The sequence below is a fragment of the Bufo bufo genome, chromosome 3 (assembly GCF_905171765.1).
Source record: "Bufo bufo chromosome 3, aBufBuf1.1, whole genome shotgun sequence".
NCBI classification, from domain to species: Eukaryota; Metazoa; Chordata; class Amphibia; order Anura; family Bufonidae; genus Bufo; species Bufo bufo.
The window spans coordinates 564,423,840-564,443,415 of NC_053391.1; positions in this window are offsets into that span (position 1 = coordinate 564,423,840).

Sequence of the window (19,576 nt, forward strand, 5' to 3'; positions counted from 1 at the left end):
ACAATGTGTGCTGTCCGTTTCCGTTGTTCCGTTCCGCATGTCCGAAAAAATATAAAACATGTCCTATTTTCCGCAAAGTCAATGGATCCGCAAAAAACGGAAGACATTCGTATGTCATTACGTATGTCATCCGTTTTATGCGGATTCCGTTCCTGGAAATTAGGCTTCCTCCCCAGTATTAAATGTGACCAGTGCGGCCCCCCTCCCTCTATATTCATTGGTGGCCAGTGCAGCAGTGCAGATTCCCAGTAAGTTTTCTACAGATCAGATTTTTAACTTCGTGAAAAACTCGGATCCGACAGTATATTCTAACAGAGGCGTTCCCATGGTGATGGGGACGCTTCTAGTTAGAATATACTGAACGGTGTACATGACTGCTGCCTGGCAGCACCCGATCTCTTACAGGGGGCTGTGATCTGCACAATTAACCCCTCAGGTGCTGCGCCTGAGGGGTTAATTGTGCATATCATAGCCCCTTATAAGAGATCAGGGGCTGCCAGGCAGCAGCGGGCAGACCCCCCCCTCCCCAGTATTAAATGTGACCAGTGCGGATTCCCAGTATTAATAAATGTGACCAGTGCGGCCTCACCTCTTCCCCCCCCCCCCCCCCATATCATTGGTGGCAGCGGAGAGTTCCGATCGGAGTCCCAGTTTAATCGCTGGGGCTCCGATCAGTTACCATGGCAGCCAAGACTCTATTGCAGTCTTGGCTGCCATGGTTACTTAGCAATAAATACAAGCATTATACTTACCTGCGAGCTGCGATGTGTGTCCGGCCGGGAGCTCCTCCTACTGGTAAGTGACAGGTCTGTGCTAAAAGCAATGCGCCGCACAGACCTTTCACTTACCAGTAGGAGGAGCTCCCGGCCGGACACACATCGCAGCTCGCAATCGCAGGTAAGTATAATGCTTGTATTTATTGCTAAGTAACCATGGCAGCCAAGACTGCAATAGCGTCTTGGCTGCCATGGTAACTGATCGGAGCCCCAGCGATTAAACTGGGACTCCGATCGGAACTCTCCGCTGCCACCAATGATGGGGGGGGGGGGGGGGAAAGAGGTGAGGCCGTACTGGCCACCAATGAATATAGAGGGGGGAGGGCCCCGCACTAGTCACATTTAATACAGGGGAGGGAGGGGGTCTGCCCCCTCCTGCCTGGCAGCACCTGATCTCTCACAGGGGGCTATGATTCGCACAATAATTGTGCGGATCACAGCCCCCTGTGAGAGATCAGGTGCTGCCAGGCAGGAGGGGGCAGTCATGTACACAGTTCTCAGTATATTCTAACTAGAAGCGTCCATCACCATGGGAACGCCTCTGTTAGAATATACTGTCGGATTTGAGTTTTCACATGTTTCCGTTTTTTGTGGATCCGCAAAAAACGTATGACATACGGAAACCTTTTCAGGAACAATGGATCCGCAAAAAAACGGACCGAAAATCGGGATGTAGAAAAATACTGACGTGTGAATGTAGCCTTACTGTGAGAATTTAGCGTCTGCTGTTTTTTTTCCCTTCTTCGGTGCCATGGGGGGAATCCTGTTGCTGCCTTGGGACCCTGCCTGCCGGCGAAGTTGCGGCGTGAGGGGGGAGGTTTGTCTTCTCCTCTCATTGAGGCTGGGCGTGCGCGTCGCACCGGAGGTGACGCGTGCGTTCCACTGGCCGGAAGGGGAGGAGCTTAAACATGGCGGGCGCTGCGCGGCCCATTTGAAAAAGGGAGCGCAGGCCAGCCAGCGTGGAGGGAGCAGCAGCAGGCAGATACTGACCGGACGCCAGGCGGCACCTGCAGCCCTCCTTTGGCCCCCCTTGAGGCAGCATTATCATGCAAGAAGAGGGGGAAGTACAACAGCGCACCGTCAGACAGGAGCAGCTTTCGGAACCAAGCATGGTACTCCTGGGGGTAAGAGGGGTTAACCCCCACCATCTCCCTTCGGGGAGTTATTATGGTCAGGTTAGACTGATTGGGCTGTTTTATTAAATGCAGGTTAAAGAAGCCCCAAAGAAAGCTTCCCACAAAAGAGCTAAAGAGTGTGGAATTTGCAAGCGGAAGTTGGATCAGTCTTACCCAAAAACATGTTGTCAATCATGTCTGGATAAGTTAGTGGCAGAGGAGTCGCCATCTTTATTGCAAAGTATCCAAGATTTAGTTAAAAATGAAGTACGTTCTTCTGTGGAGGAGTTTAAAAAATCCCTGCCTAGCTCATCCAGGCATAAGAGGGCCCAAAAGGCGATAGTGGAGGATTCTATGGACTCTGGGTCTGAGGAGGGCGCTATTGCAGACTCAGATTCCTCCTCTGAAGATTTGACAGGGAAGCCGTTATTTAGAGCGGAAAATACAGATCTACTATTGAAGGCAGTTAGATCCACGATGGAGCTTGAGGAAGAAAAGGAGTCCAGGTCTAGACCAGAGCTGATGTTTGAGAGCCTAAAGCCTAAAAGGTCTAGGGTGTTCCCCATTCAGGACTGTATCAAGGACCTGATTAGACGCGAATGGGAGAAGCCTGATAAAAAATTCTTTATCCCTAGAGCGGTCAGGAGAAAGTACCCCTTTGACGATCAAGAAGTATCAGCTTGGCAGGAGGTACCGAAGGTAGACGCTTCCGTAGCTAAGATAAATAAGAAGTCAGCTCTCCCGTTTGAGGATTTAGGGTCCCTTACAGATCCCATGGACAAAAGGGCTGATGCGTACTTAAGGAAGAATTGGGAAGCTTCCACTTCTGCCTTTAAACCAAATATAGCGACTACCTCGGTGGCAAGGTCATTAAAGCTCTGGTTGGAGGAATTAGAGTCTCATATAGAGAACAAGACTCCTAGGGATCAGCTGCTGGAGGCTATACCAACTATGTCCAGTGCAGTGGATTTCATCTCTGATGCCTCTGCTGATGCATTGAGGCTTTCCGCTAGGGCGGCTGCATTGTCCAATTCAGCCAGAAGGTCGTTATGGTTGAAAGGGTGGAAGGGCGATGTAGCTTCAAAATCTAAGCTCTGTGCCCTCCCTTGCCAAGGAGATTTTTTGTTTGGGTCAGCCTTAGATGATATTTTGGATAAGGCATCTGATAAGAAAAAAGTATTTCCAGCACCGTCATTTCCTAAACAGGGGAAGCCATTTCGCATCAATGAAAGAAGGAAAGGTTTTGGGGATCAAAAGATAAGGAGGGAGTGGAGTTCTGATAAATCCAAAGGTGTGCTGTTTAAATCCAGACCTCAAACATCAAGTTCCACTCAACAATGACGCCAGACCCCAATTAGGCGGTCGTCTTTCCTTATTTTTTCCGGCCTGGCGAAATATTACCGCAAGCGCCTGGATAAAGGATGTTATAAGGGAAGGCTATCGCCTAGACTTCAAGAGACTACCACCCAGGACATTCAAAATTACTTTATTAAACCAAAATCCTCCAAAACAGGTGACACCTTCGGAGGAAATAAACAACCTCCTGGAGAAGGTAGTCCTTGTTCCAGTCCCAAAGGACGAACAAGGAGAGGGTTTTTATTCAACCCCATTTCTGGTCCCCAAGCCCAACAGGCTGATGATAAATCTGAAGGGCCTAGTCTATGCTTTCCCTCCCATCACCCTATTGCCCAGAGTGATCCAGAAGATCAGGGGGGAACAGGCTACAGTGATACTAATAGCACCATTCTGGCCAAAAAGAGTTTAGTTTGCTTGGTTGAGGAGACTATCAATAGTCGATCCCTGGGTGCTTCCAGAAAGACAGGACCTATTATATCGGGCCCCTCTACGTCATCCGGAAGTCAAGAACCTCCACCTGACAGCTTGGATTTTGAGAGGACATTCTTCAGGTGTAGAGGCCTATCAGAACAAGTCATTGGGACTCTCCTGGCTAGTAGGAAAAAAGTCACCTCCGAAATCTATCTGAGAGTATGGAAAACCTTCCTTCGGTTTGCAGGTCCAGGCTTAGACTTGAACTCACCCAACATCCCGTTAATTTTGAACTTTTTGCAGGAAGGCCTTAACAAAAAGCTTAAACCCAGTACTCTCAAGGTGCAGGTCTCAGCACTGAGTGTCCTGTTTGACTTTCGATTGGCTACTCATCCTTGGGTCAAAAGGTTCATTAGGGGGTCCTCTAGACTATGTCCTATAGTTAAATCTAAGTCAGCCCCATGGGACCTTAACCTGGTTCTTTCTGCTCTAACCAAGGCTCCGTTTGAGCCTCTGGGGGACATCCCCTTAAAGATGTTGTCCTATAAGACCGTATTTTTAGTGGCCATTACATCTGCCAGACGAGTAGGAGAGCTGTCCGCCTTGTCCTCTTCCCCACCATATACTCAGATTCTGGAGGATAGGATTGTTTTCAAACCAGACCCTGCATTCCTGCCCAAAGTAGTGTCGGTATTCCATAAGTCTCAGGAGATAGTTCTCCCTTCCTTTTGTCAGGACCCAAAGAATGAAGGAGAAAGATCCTTTCATACTTTAGACGTTAGAAGGTGTGTCTGTGCGTATTTAGAGTCTACGAAGGACTTTAGAAAGACCCCGCAACTCTTTGTTCAATTTCAGGGTCAGAACAGGGGCTCAAAGGTTACAAGCCGTACCTTAGCCAGATGGATCAAGAGAGCGATAGGTTTGGCATATTCACTATCAGATTGTCAGGTCCCTTCAGATTTTTCAGCCCATTCCACCAGGGCAGTAGCCTCTTCCTGGGCAGAAAAAGGGTGTGCTACCATAGAACAAATCTGCAGGGCTGCAACGTGGAGTTCCCCCTCTACGTTTTACAAGCACTACAGGTTGGACCTTTCATCTGTGCAGGATATGTCTTTTGGGAGAAAGGTGCTGCAGGCTGTAGTCCCTCCCTAATAGTTATCTAGTCTAGTCTCTCACAGGTGCTGTCATGGGGCGTAATGGAAATACTTCAATTACTCTTACCGGTAATATGTTTTCCATGAGCCCATGACAGCACCTACATAATTCCCTCCCTTAATATAAAAAAAAAAGAAATAAAATAATAATATTTTTTATAAAGAATGATGATGAAAAAAAAAAAAAAAAAGAGAGAAATTTACTCTTTAGTATGGTGCCAAAGAAGAGATATGCCTGGCATATATTTGGCGCAGAGTTTTTTTCTATTATGTTTTCTCGCCTATGTTGTTAGTTTTCACTATATATAGGTGTGTTGCTGGTCCCAGGAATCTTGTCAAATACTGAAGGTGGAAGGCATGGGACCAATTTAAAGATCTGGGAAGTTCCTGTTTCCTGTCCGGAAGGAGGAGGATCTCTCACAGGTGCTGTCATGGGCTCATGGAAAACATATTACCGGTAAGAGTAATTGAAGTATTTTGACATTTGTTTATGCTTTGTTTGGTGGTAAAAGCAGAATTGCGTTATGGTCCGTGGTAACGGAATTCATAACGCAATTCTATGACTGAATGCCTTTCGAGCCATTCTGTTATTCATTCCGTCATAATAGAAGTCCTATGGGCTGCAAAACGGATCTGTCGTTTCTGTTATGCAGGAGAGTCCTCTCCTGCATAACAGGACGGATCCGTTATGCAGGCCATAGACTTCTATTATGATGGAATGAATAACAGAATGCCTCTAAAGGCATTGCGTTATGGTCCATGGAATTTTCTGCCACAAAATCTGCATAGTGTGAAGGCACCCTTAGACCTAGTTCACACTTCAGTGTCTGGTCAGTGATTATTATTTTTTTTAAGCCAAAACAAGGTGTGGGTCCAAAACGCAGAACAAGTGCAGATCTTTCAATTCCACCTTATCAATGGAGTCTTCATGCCTGGTTTTGGTTTAAAAATCACTGATGGAAATCATTGTAGTGTGGACTAGGCCTTAGGGCCCTTGCACACAACCATTTGCCCTCTGAGACATACGGTCCGTTAGCGGTCCATAGGTACCGGAGCAGCATTGATCCTGCGCAGGCATGTGACCATGCAAATCACTTAATTTTCTCCATTCTAAGGCCTCTTGCACACAACCGTATATGTCCCATGTCCTGAAGCAGCATTGATCGGGAGCACACAGCATCATGGATTACAATGATGCTGTGCACGTCGGGCGGCCCATGGGACTATTGTCCCGCAAGCGACCCGATGTCCACCGCATAATTGTAATCTATGATGCTATGTGCTCCTGTGCACATGATCAATGCCGCTCCGGGACATATACGGTCTGTGAGCAGGCCATATCCTGGAGGGCATACGGTTGTGTGCAAGAGGCATTTATAATGAAGAAAATTGAGTAATTTGCCTGGTCACACGTCCATTCATCAGCAGCCATGTTATGGACAAACCTCTGTGTGGACAACACAAAAGACTTGGCTAAGAATGGAGCCTATCTATACAGAAAATGGCACAAATTCAGCAAAGGCTGTATTAGTGTAATATAGTGATCTTACATACACATTCATCAAAAGTGGTCAACCCTTTTTAGGGCGGCTTTAGCCTGAAGAAAGCTTACTGTAACAGACAATTTTTGCAACTCCCAGAATGCATTGCAATTAGCTCTATTTAACCCAGGGATGCTCAACCTGCGGCTCTCTAGCTGTTGCCGAACCATAACTCCCAGCATGCCCTAATAGCATGCTAGGAGTAGTAGTTTTGCAACAGCTGGAGGGCCACCGGTTGGACAGCCCTTGTTTAACCCCCTTCCATCCCTGCATAGAAAATAGCACCTCATAAATAGCCCTGGAGATGCAATATATGGACGAAAGTATTGGAACTCTAACTCCATAGGCATTATTATGAGGTTGGTCCGCTTTAACAGCATCCACTCATCTGGGAAGACTTTCTATAACATTGTCAGTCTGTGGGAATTTTTTCCCTTTTATCCAGAAGAACATTTGTGAGGTCAGATACATGCTAAATGAGGTCTTGGCTCTGTTCCATTTCATCTGAAAGGTGTTTGGGGTTGAGGTCAGGGCTCTGTGTGGCCAGTCATGTTCTTCCACACCAAACTCGTGCAATCATGCCTTTATGGACCTATTTGTCACAGTATCAATTGCTGCTTACCTTCAGCATAAAAAGTGCTTAATGCTTCATAACATAAAGCGACAGAAAAGAAGCAATAGACAGTGGGTGACAAGAGAAATCAAGGTGCAGAATCTGTTTGAATTCTTCCCAAAAAAATTCCTCTGGTGTATCCTTCCCAAAAGGATATCTTTGATAAATACTTCCCCAAAGAATTTATCTATTAGACTTGGCCAGTAGTCTATTTACAGTCTATCTTAAAGATAGTCACCAGTCCTTTCATTCTATCTTGCCTAAAGATAGCTACCATAGCTTTCAGAGTGTCTAAAGCAGATTCAAAATAGAAGCAACAGAAAATTTTACGGAAAGTATCGAATGTCCCCAGTCGTTAGACAGGAATGTTCCGTTGCTTACCGAATTCCTGTATTTTCTATTCCACGGACGAGCTCCCAACTGAAAGGGTAATTTCCTTATCAATGCACCTTGATTCCTTCCTTTGTCCCTGAAGACAGACGTCTGGAGAACTTGTCACTGACATCATACTGCATTTGTCACTAACAGTTCTATTTATTGCTTGTCGTACAGGGTCTTGTATACATCCATGCATACATACAAGAATAGCTGCAGCTCTCATTACAATAGCAGTTCCTTATACAGACAGGCAGCTCTTGTTATAATACTGCTGACTAGAAACTTTTCCTTATAGAGACAGGAGGTACATGTAAATATAGTCACCCTTTAATATGATGTCACCCAACCTCCTGTCCTAAATACAGATTATACAGCTAATTCAATTTAACCCTTCACTTAGTGCACTGGGACATAGACCTACTGGAATTCAAAAGGGCATTACCCCAACTTTTCCCACATTGCTGGAAGCATATAATTTTCAAAATGTACACTGAAGCATTAAGATTTTCCTTTACTGGAATTAAGGGGCCTAGGCCACAGCATTATTCCTTCTCCACAAAACTTTACAGTTGGCACAATGTAGTCTGCTCCTGGCATTGGGGGTCCTCATCCGCTCTGCAAGGACAGAATATGCGGTTGTGGGCATGAGGTCTAAAGTCTTGTTTTATAAGGGTCAAAAAGTAGACTTTGTGCCATGCCTTGTGAAGGTAACTTTGTTTGGTGCCACTCTGGCTGACTTGTTGGTGAAGGCCTCTGACAAACATTCCAGTTCCACAAACCCAGGGCCTTTTCATAAGAATCATAAATTTCTAACAATTTATTTTCCCTTAGTCCTAACAGATGGGGTATTCTGCCCCTGTGGACTGGTTAGGACAGGTGAAAATTGTATTGACAAGTTAAAGTAATTAAGCAATTACCAAGACCCTCCCACCCCAATAAAGAGGAGAATCAAACCCCAGTCCCCTTGTGTAGTTACAAGCAGAAAAAAAGGCAACACTAAAGCAAATAAGGGGGGGGGGGAGGGATTTGTGTGCCACTGTTAGGACTAAGGGAAAACAAATTATCATTAGATATTAATGATTCCCTTACGTCCTTACCAGTGGCAAAGATGGGGATTAGCAAGTAGAAACCCCCATGGGAGGGCTCTCATGCCTGGCAGGAGAGAATACTGTCCAGCCAAATCAGGAATAGCTATCTATTCCTAGAATCCACTCTATAGTGTGAGATAAAAGTGGAGTGAGAACTCCAAGAAGCCGACTTACAGATGACATCCAGCGGAATCTAGCTTCTTTCTGCAAAGGAAGTAGCCACCGCTCGTGCAGAGTGGGCCTTCACAAACTCAGGTGGCTCCAAACTTTGAGACACATAAGACTCCCGAATTGCCTCTTTAATATATCGACTGGTGGAGGACTTAGAGGCCTTCTTACCCTTGTGGGTACCGTAAAAAAGGATAAGGAGGTTTTCATCCTTCCTAAATACCTTGGACCGTTCCAGGTAAATCCTGAGACATCTCGAAACATTGAGGGTATGGAGCCCCCTTTCTTCTGAGGAGGGGAGAGGAGCCAAAACTGGAAGAGAAATCACCTGGTTGATATTGCTGAATGAAGGCACCTTTGGAACAAAGGTAGGTAAAAACTTGAGCAGCACCCGGTCTTGCAGGAACTTGGTATATGGCTCAAAAGCCGAAAAAGCTTGGAGTTTCCTAACTCGTTTTGCAGAAGTGATGGCTAATAAAAAGGTCATTTTCCAGGTTAGAAACTTGAGCTCCACTTCCTCTAAAGGCTCAAAGGGGGGAGATGATAATCCCCTGAGCACGACCGTTAAATCCCATACCGGGATAGGTTTAATTATCGTAGGCTTTAACCTTGAAGCTCCCCTAAGGAACCTCTTGATAAAGGGGTCCTTGAGAAATGGACCTATTGAGACAGGCTGAGATCGCAGAAGCTTGCACTCTGAGGGTTGAAGGTGACAACCCTTTATCCAGACCATCTTGCAGGAACTGTAGGATGGTAGGTATGGACACATCAGTGGATGACAGTTGACGACTGGAATACCAAGTTGAGAAAATCTTCCAAATTCTTGAATAAGATCTGTTGGTAGCCTCAGATTTGGAGTGCTCTAGGGTTCTCAAGACAGACCCTGATAGCCCTTCTATTCTTGGAAGGGACTGATCAACCTCCAGGCTGTCAGGTTGAACATTTGAAGATTTGAGGAGGTCTGAGTGTCCCCCGAGTACACCAGTACTCTCTCTGGGGGAAGCCTCCAAAATTGCCCCCGACTCATTTGAATGAGTTGGGTAAACCAAGATCTTCTCGGCCAGTATGGAATGATGGCGATGACTGACGCTTGGTCCTGCCCGATTTTCATCAATACCCTCAGAATCAAGGAAATTGGAGGGAAGATATAGACCAGCCCGAACCTCCATGGGATTGACAGTGCATCTATTGCTACTGGGTTGTCCTCCCTGTAAAGGGAGCAATACCTCTCCACCTTGGTGTTGAACCTCGTTGCCATGAGATCAATTTCTGGCATTCCCCACATGAGCGTTATCTCCTTGAAGATATCTGGATGGAGAGACCACTCCCCGGTTGGAAGACCTCGGCTCAGGCGATCTGCTATCATATTGTGAACTCCAAGAATGTAGACGGCTGATAAGTGGGTGAGGTTCAATTCTGCCCAATCCAATATCACACCTATCTCTCTCAGGAGACTTTGTGCCTCCCTGCTTGTTGATGTACATTACAGCGGTCATGCTGTCTGACTGTACTCTCACCGCTTTGCCTTGAATGCATGGAGCGAAATGAAAAAGGGCTAGCTTGATCGCCCTGATTTCTAGGAGATTCTATGATAATAACTTCTCTTGAGGTGTCCAGATTCCTTGGACTGTCTTGTCTAGAAGATGTGCTCCCCAGCCTACTAGGGATGCATCTGTGGTAAGTATGATCCAAGTTGGTTGGATCAGGGACTTGCCGTCCTCGAGATGGGTCCACCATCTTAGGGAGGACCGGGCCCGATAAGACAGGGAGTGCACGGAATTTAGTCCCAACGGACTGTGATTCCACTTGGCTAGTACCTCCGATTGTAGCGGACGTAGGTGCCATAATGCCCAAGGAACCACCTCTGCGGTTGATGACATTAGTCCCAACATTCTCATCACAGTACGAATGGTTACCTTTCGAAGTACTGAGAGAGAGCGATCTGAATTCTGAACAGATAGCCTTCTTTCGGGAGTAAGATGAAGTCATTTCCACTGAATCCACCAGGAATCCTAGGAACTTCACTGAGGTAGCTGGTAGGAGCTGGGACTTGTCCCAGTTGATTATCCATCCTAGCTGGTGGAGGAAGGCTACAGCTCGCTGAATGTGTTGGGACAGGATCGCTTGGGAAGGGGCTCTGAAGAGCCAGTCGTCCAAGTATGGAATAATGCTCAGACCCTGAAGTCTTAGAGCTGCCACCACGGAAACCACCACCTTGGTAAATGTGTGTGGGGCCGAAGAAATTCCAAACGGGAGGGCCACAAACTGAAAGTGTTTTTTTTATTTTTTTAAATCAGATATTTTTTATTAAGGTTTTGTAAAAAAACATTATATTATTACAATAACAACCCCTTTTTCAGTCCTGCAACCAATTAAAGTCCAGAATCATCTCCGTGGTGTTCTTTGTAATACCATACATCATTAACATGCCCTCTTCTGTATGTCTCATGTGACCACCAGTCTTCACTCCGTCATCAACGGACCTCATAATCACATTTCACCCATCAAACATGTAATTAGCATCCATACTTCCGAACAGGCAGTGATTAATCTAGCATACAGTAGTATTGGTGCATTTTACCCATTATACTTTTAAATAGTGTTGTAATATCTTAATCACAAGAACCATATTATCTAAAAAATTTTGACCGATCCTCTCTTCTGATAGACATATCTTTCTAACTTTACCAAGGTATGTACCCTGTTTACTAGCTCTTGCAGTGTTGGCGGTTGTGGATCTATCCAGTGCTGTGCAATACTTTTTCTGGCTTGATATAAAATACGCATAATGGCCGTTTTTTTCTTTGCCATTCCTGGCTGTACTTTAACACATCCTAAAACACGTCAGGCCTTGTTCACATCAGCGTTCAGCCTTTCCGTTCTCCTGCTCCGTTATAGGAGCAGGAGAACGGAAAGGACCGATTCGGCTCATAACTGAGCCGAACGGAGCCTACAGACCCCATAGACTATAATGGGGTCCGTTAGGTTTCCGCTCAGAAGATGATTTTGGAGCGGAGACAAAAGTCCTGCATGCACAACTTTTGTCTCCGCTTCAAAATCATCTTTTGAGCGGAAACATAACGGACCCCATTATAGTCTATGGGGTCCGTAGGCTCTGCTCGGCTCAGTTATGTGCCGAATCCGTCCTTTCCATTCTCCTTCTCCTATAACGGAGCAGGAGAACGGAAAGGCTGAACGCTGATGTGAACATAGCCTAAGTGGTGTAACATCTATATTTGTTTTGAACACAGTATTTATCAATTCCACAATATCTATCCAGTATCTCCTAAGTTTTGGACAATTCCACATTAGATGGATTAGGTCTGCGTTATGCCAATTACATCTTGGGCAGCAGTCATCTGTTCTGTATCCCATCTTTTTTAACAGAACCGGGGTTCTGTATACCCTGTGCATCAAGTACAATTGTGATACCCTTTGTGCTTCGCTCACTGCCATTGTTTGAAAGTTCTGCATTACTTCATCCCATAAATCCTCAGTCAGATCCCCAATGTCAGACTTCCATTTCCCATACAATCCTAATGGCCTATTTTTATGTTGCATTTCCATCAGGGTCTTGTAGTGGAGAGATATCACCCCATTTGTGCTCCCCTGTGTTGTGGTGAGGTCTATAATACTATGTTTTGGTGCCTGAACAATACTTTCTTGTTTTACTTGCAATTGTATTGCATGTCTGAGCTGTAAATAAAGATAACAGGATCTATGTGGTATATTAAATTCCTGTTGTAGTTGTGCAAATTCTTTTAGGGTATTATTAGAGAATAACTGAGCCATCCTATTAAGACCGTACCTCTCCCAAATCTTTGTTTCTGATACTTTACCTATTTCTTTATACATATAGTTTGGCCATATTGGTGTATATGTTGTATATCCTGTTATTTTGGCCATAGACCTGGCTTTCCACCATATTTTGTGTATCACTCCTAATATCTGATATTGCGTGCCTCTATCATAGAAGGTACCATCCTCTAAGGCTGATAGCAGACATTGTTTTCCTATAAGGTGTTTCACAATTCTCCCCGTCTTGTTTAGGTTTTCACTATCTCCCCAACTCCTGATATGTTGCAGTTGGGCCGCGACATAATATACCCATGGGTCTGGTATAGCTAATCCCCCATGTGTTTTAGGCTAATCCCCCATGTGTGAGTGGGATCCATGTTGGTGCATTATGGACAAGATATAACAATTGGAAAATGCAAATGTGATCGCACACTGCATCCAGCACTCTGCCCTCCATGCTGGATGAGACATTGGTTTATATTTTGGCCAAAGCATAGTAAGCCACTCACCGCGTCAAGGTCGTCTCAATTGAGTGGTCCCTAACTCTTGTTCCTACCTGTTCATGGGCCATGACAGCCACATAAAATCCAGGGAATGCAGGTCAGCATGCAAGCCAAGTACAGTTTGCTTGTAACCCCGTCCGGTGCCATTACAGCTTTCATCGGATCCAGGGATGCAAGTACCAACATGCATGCTGAACCCACCATATACTTCTCCTGGAGCCAGATGGCTAATGGTAGGTTCTATATAAGCAGACTCAGTTTTATACTGACTTTAAAACCAGCCTCCAGGACAGATTAACTGGTCAGGTGTGCTTGACTCAAAGGAGATCGCCACGCCTCCAATATATGCTACAAAGAAAAAAATATAAGGGGTTGAGTCCGCACAACCTGCCTGCAGGTGCACATCACTATGGCGAACTACATACACAAACGGAAAATGCAAATGTGATCGCACACTGCATCCAGCACTCTGCCCTCCATGCTGGATGAGACATTGGTTTATATTTTGGCCAAAGCATAGTAAGCCACTCACCGCCACTCAAGATATAACAATTGGCTTGCATTTTAACGCTTGCATTTTACTTCTGAACTTTTCAAGTAGAGGTACCAAATTTAGATCTCCATATTCTCGAGTATCAGTAGATATTTTCAACCCCAAGTATTTAAAAGATGCAACGACTTTGAGTTCTGGTGCCACTAGCGGAGTCGGATTCTCTTTTTTAGACAAGGGCATTATGACGGATTTCGACCAATTTATGGTTAATCTAGATAGTTGGCCAAAATCATTTATAACCTTAATGGCTTCCGGAAGGGATGTCTCCCAATCCTCCAAAAATAACAGTAAGTCGGCTCTGGGGGGGCGTGGCCTGACCGAGCTCGATGGCGGCTGCTTGAGAACAGAGCTCCTGCCACTAGATCCCGTTTCAGCACTTTTCTAAGCACCACCCGACTAAAGAGATGAAGATTCAACCGAAGGACGCATCTAGATCCACCGGAGAGCAGAGGAGAGACCATCCGCAGCATACCGACATGGAGAAGTATCTCCAGAAGTCGACTACTCAGATGCTCGCACGCTCAAGCAAAATGGCGCCGAAACGTAGCGAGGAGGAAGAAGAGGCCGGAGACGCTTATGGCGAAGCAGCACTTGATGGATCGTGTGAGGTGAGCAGATCACACGCAGGGGGAGACCCGGCGGCTCTTAACAGAGACTTTTTGGAGAGTGCTCTTCAAAAGGCTTTGGCTCCGATCGCGGCCGATCTAACCACTATAAAGGAAGAGGTTCGCCATATTGGGGATAGAGTAGAATCCCTGGAGCAAACCCAAGAAGCCATGATTGTCTTTAACACTGCGGTTAAAAGCTCATTAGGCTCACACACCAAAGCCATGAACAGCCTGTTACTCCAGATGGAGGACCAGGAAAATAGGAATAGAAGGCGCAACATAAGAATCAGAGGTCTCCCTGAGGCCGATACCAGTGAGAACTTGTTCGCAGTTATGGACTCACTATTCACTTCTTTATTGGGTCCAGATAGAGCTAAAGGCATTACAATTAAAAGAGTACATCGGGCGCTGAGACCCAAACCAGGAGAATCTGAAAATCCCAGGGACATTATATGTGGTTTACTAAGTTACAGAGATACGGAAGATGTTCTGCATAAGGCGAGGGAGAAGGGAGAATTAACACTGCAGGGCAGGAACATACAGATCTTCCAGGACTTGGCAGCCTCCACACTACAAAAAAGAAGGTTGCTGAAGCCGTTGACAGATCTTTTGCGTGCTTCAAAGATTCTCTATCGGTGGCTATTCCCTTTTGGCTTACTGATTTCTGCAGGGAACCGTCGGTTTACTGTCCGTACTCCTGCAGATCTGACACCGTTCTGGGAAATGACGGACATAGCGCCTGTTGAAGTCCCATCATGGTTACCTGTGGCATCTGAGGAAGAGTTGCCACCTTTACCTAAAATATCGCCCTGGATGGAACCAAAGCAGCAAAGATCAGGCCGTAGCAAGAAGGCAGTGAACAGAGAAATGGACACCTGATCTCAGGACGTACAGGCTGTTGGGTTCAGCCGGGTTTGCTTTACTGCCGTTCATTCTCTTGTTTGAATAACCGCTATGCTGATGCATTGCTTTTCTTGTTTTGTACTAGTTTAGTATTACGCTATATATATGCTAGGCTTTAATACTCTATTGAAGCCAGGAGATACTGTCCTAAAGTCATAAGTTAATACTGCTATTTTCAATTGAATCTAATTCATCCATTTTAAAGGAGTTCGTAGATAGATACTGGGTGGTTAATTGTCATTGTCATTTTAGTTTATCCAATTGGGCTGAGAGGGGATCTAGGCCGATCAGGATATACTATTGACAACTGATCACCCCCTTCCCCACCTACCGAAAGGAATTACGTCCTAGACGAGGCGGTTATCGTATTTGTCATGTGGTTCCTATTTGGTTTACCGTTGGTTTACTTTCTTCATGTATTTAATGTTTTACTCCATTCCTGGTCACATGTGTCACATGCAACGCAATTTCTTCCTATAGGTCATAAAAATGGCGCCTCTAGTACTTAATATAGCAACCTTTAACGTGCATGGTTGTAATGGCCCTGTCAAAAGGAGCCGTACTTTCCGATTAATTAAGAATGCCGCAATTGACATAATAATGTTACAGGAGACTCATTTTACGTCTCGCGGTATACCCAATTTAAGCAGTTTCTCGTTTCACCACTGGTATCATGCATGCTCAGATAAATCAGCTTCCAAGGGAGTTAGTATTGGCCTAAAAAAAGGTTTACCTTTCACGTTCCATTCCCAACTGATAGATCCGGAAGGCAGGTATCTACTAGTGAATTGTGAAATAGGGCACACAAAAATTACATTGTGCAACTTGTACGCCCCAAACGTGAAACCAGTGAGTTGGCTCTTAGAGATTCTGGACAAGATAGCCGCGTTCTCTTTTGGTTGGGTGTTCATAGGAGGTGATCTGAACATAGTCTTAAACCCATTGCTAGATTCTTCGTCACAGAGGTCAGCTGTCTCGTTCAGGGCACTTAAAGCTCTGAAAACCCGTTTGAGAGACTTACATGTTGTAGACGTATGGCGTTCACTACAAGGGGACAGACGGGATTATACTTTTTACTCAAATCCTCACAAGTCATATCAAAGACTTGACTATCTTTTTATTCCTGAACAGCATCTAACCCTAGTCAAGTCAGCAAATATCGATAACATAACGGTTTCTGACCATGCCATGATGCAATGCGCCATTGCGCTTCCTGAGGTGAGTGGGAAAGAGTGGTCATGGAGATTGAACCATACGTTATTAGATACAAAATCACAAGTAGATGATATCTCGAAAAAATTTAGAGATTATTTTGAAATAAATGTGAACTCTGAGACAACACCCACGATCACCTGGGAAGCGCATAAGGCGGTGATAAGAGGGGAGTTTATAGCTTTGGGATCACATCTTAAAAAAGAACGCACGCAACGGTTGACGGATTTATTGTCCAGAATCTCTCAGCTAGAAAAATCGCACAAAAAGTCATTGGCAGTGAAAGATTTTGAGTCACTAGTCACCCTTAGACAAGACTTGAAATCTCTACTCAACATTAGATCCGCTAATGCATATTTAAGAATTAAACAAAAGCATTATGTACATGGGAATAGGGGTAGTAGAATACTCTCGGCAATGATTAAAAAGAGAACAGAGCAGTCATTTATTAAACAAATGAGAACTGCGGACGGTGCGTTAACTACAGATGATAACGAGATATATAAAGTGTTCACAACCTTCTATCACGATTTATATAATATAAGAAAAGATGAGCCTAGTGAAGTTTCTACGGAAAATTGTAATAAGATGGCGACCTACTTGAAGAATCTTAAATTACCCATGTTGTCTGGAGCGGACAAGGAAGCGTTGACAGCTCCTATAACATTAGGTGAAGTAGAGAAAGTGCTAAAAACTATTCCCAAAGGTAAGAGCCCGGGACCGGATGGTCTAACAGTAGCTTATTACAAGAAGTTCCTCCCCATATTAGGTCCTCATCTTGTCTCCCTCTTCAATGCCCTTCTGCAAGGAATACCTTTGCCCAGACAATCTCTCGAAGCGCATATTACGGTGCTGCCCAAACCAGGCAAGGATCCGGCCCTACCTGCTAGCTATAGGCCAATATCACTGCTTAATGCAGACATCAAACTTTGGGCTAAGATTTTAGCACATAGGGTCGCGTCCTTGCTTAAGGAATTAGTCTCCTCTGAACAATCTGGTTTTGTGGGGGGTAGAGAGTGCAGAGACAGTACATTTCGGGTATTACAAGCTCAGCAGTATGCCCTGTCACATGGGAAGGGGCTCACTTTCTTGAGCACTGATGCCGAAAAGGCTTTTGATAGGGTGGATTGGCAGTTCATGGAAGCCACATTATATAGATTTGGCTTCCCCCCTCAATTTGTAGCCGCTGTGCTGTCTCTGTACTCCTCTCCCACGGCAAGGATACGTATCAATGGGAAACTCACGCCACATTTTGAAATAAGAAATGGAACCCGTCAAGGTTGCCCATTGTCACCTACTCTATTCATATTGTGTTTAGAGACCTTCCTTCAGGCAATAAGACAAGATGGGGACATTTAGGGGCTTAGCATAGGTTCTCAGATCCACAAAGTTGCGGCATTTGCCGATGATATGCTTTTATTAATATCCAATCCATTAGAAGCATTCCCAGCTTTACTGAAACAGTTGGATGTATTCGGGGATCTTTCCAATTTTAAAATTAATTTATCTAAGTGTGTAGCATTAGGAATTAATATCTCCCAAACCACCATAGCTCAACTTAAGGCTAACTACCCCTTTCAATGGCATCCAGATAGTATATGTTACTTGGGAGTACACATAACTAGAAACCCTGATCATTTGTTCATACAAAACTATCCCAAGTTATTAGCTGACATTAAAGCCCAATTAAAGGAACTGAAAGTCCCATTTTTAACTTGGTTAGGGAGGAAGAATGTGCTGAAAACGTATATTCTCCCTAAATTTCTGTATTTGATGCAGACTTTGCCTATAGTCCTACCTCGCCACTATCTGGCTCAAGTACGGAAAACGTTTTCCATGTTTGTCTGGAATCAGGCGAAACCCCGATTAGCATATAGGAGATTGATTTTGCCCAGATACAAAGGAGGCTTTGGATTGCCTGATATTAGTGGATACTATGGGGCAATCCAAATGAGATTACACTCAGAGGTAACAAATCCCCGAAACACTAAATTAGGTTGTCAGATTGCTAGGAAGATATTGGGGCCGAGTAACTTAGCTATACTATGGGATCCATGTAAGAGGTCCATACACTGGAATAATCTCCCCTTATCCTTAAGAGGTATGATGGATAGCTGGCTTAGACTGGAGAAACATTTACATCCCTCCAGTTGCCTATCGCCCTTCACTCCTATTGGGTATATTCCCTACTTACATCAAGCCGATTTTCAAGATGATATGGGGCTATAGGCAGCACTAGGAGATGTGGCGATTGGTGATATCTTAGAAAATAGATTAGTTCCCACCATCCAGACTTTGAGAGTCAGGTTCAAGCACATCCCATGGGCCGCAACCCATTATTCTCAGTTTCGGAAGGTGTGTGCTTGGTATTTGCTACACACCACGAGTAGTTATACCCCTACATGGTATGACGCAATATGGAGTCAATCAATGCACACGAAGGTCATTGTCTCGAAACTCTATAATAAAATACTGGAGATTGATTCTGACTCCAAACCATCATTTGTTGTACAGTGGGAAAAAGATCTTGGAATTTCTCTAGAGGATGACATCATTGAAAGAATACTTGCCCATTCTCATGGTTATTCAAGATGTATTAAGATCCAGGAAAATGCTTTTAAAATAGTCACGAGATGGTATAAAACTCTGGATAGGATGCATTCCATTACCCCATCAATATCAGCCGATTGCTGGAGATGTGGGGAAACTACGGGCTCCATGTACCACATATGGTGGTCATGCCCACAAATAAAAAAATTTGGGGATTTAGTGTCGATGGAGGTCCAGAAGATATGTAAGATTAGCTCCCCCATCAATCCATTAGTGGCCCTGCTCAATATTCCTAATAGTCATTATAAGTTAGCCAAAAATTCATTATCTGCTCAATTGATTGCAGCGGCAAAGTTGCTCATTCCAAAGTATTGGTTATCCAAGGAGATTCCCAGTCTGAGAGAGTGGGTGTTTAAGGTGCAGGAGATTTATCAGTTAGAAGAACTGACTAGTTGGGAGACTCTCTCTCATGACAAATTTATTTTAGTCTGGGAAAGGTGGTCTGAATGGTATAAGAATTACAGCGGTTGAGGGACTGGTAAGGGAATGCTTTTTACTGGAGTTTTAAAGGAGTTAGCAGAAGTGGAGTTGACCGGGATCTCATGGAATTCAATCCGCATGGGAATCGGAGTACACATTAACATGGGCTATCCAGTGGTCCAAGACTATGGCACATCTTATATTTGAGTTGCGTCTACAGCTAACTATGCAATTTATTTGAATTGTATCTGACAAAATATGTGATTGCCTAGGATAATGGAGTATATCTTTACTGTTCATTGTTTTTATTTCTGCAATTGTCTTGTCGATTGATGATGAAATTGTCAAACTTAAAATAAAGATTTGAGA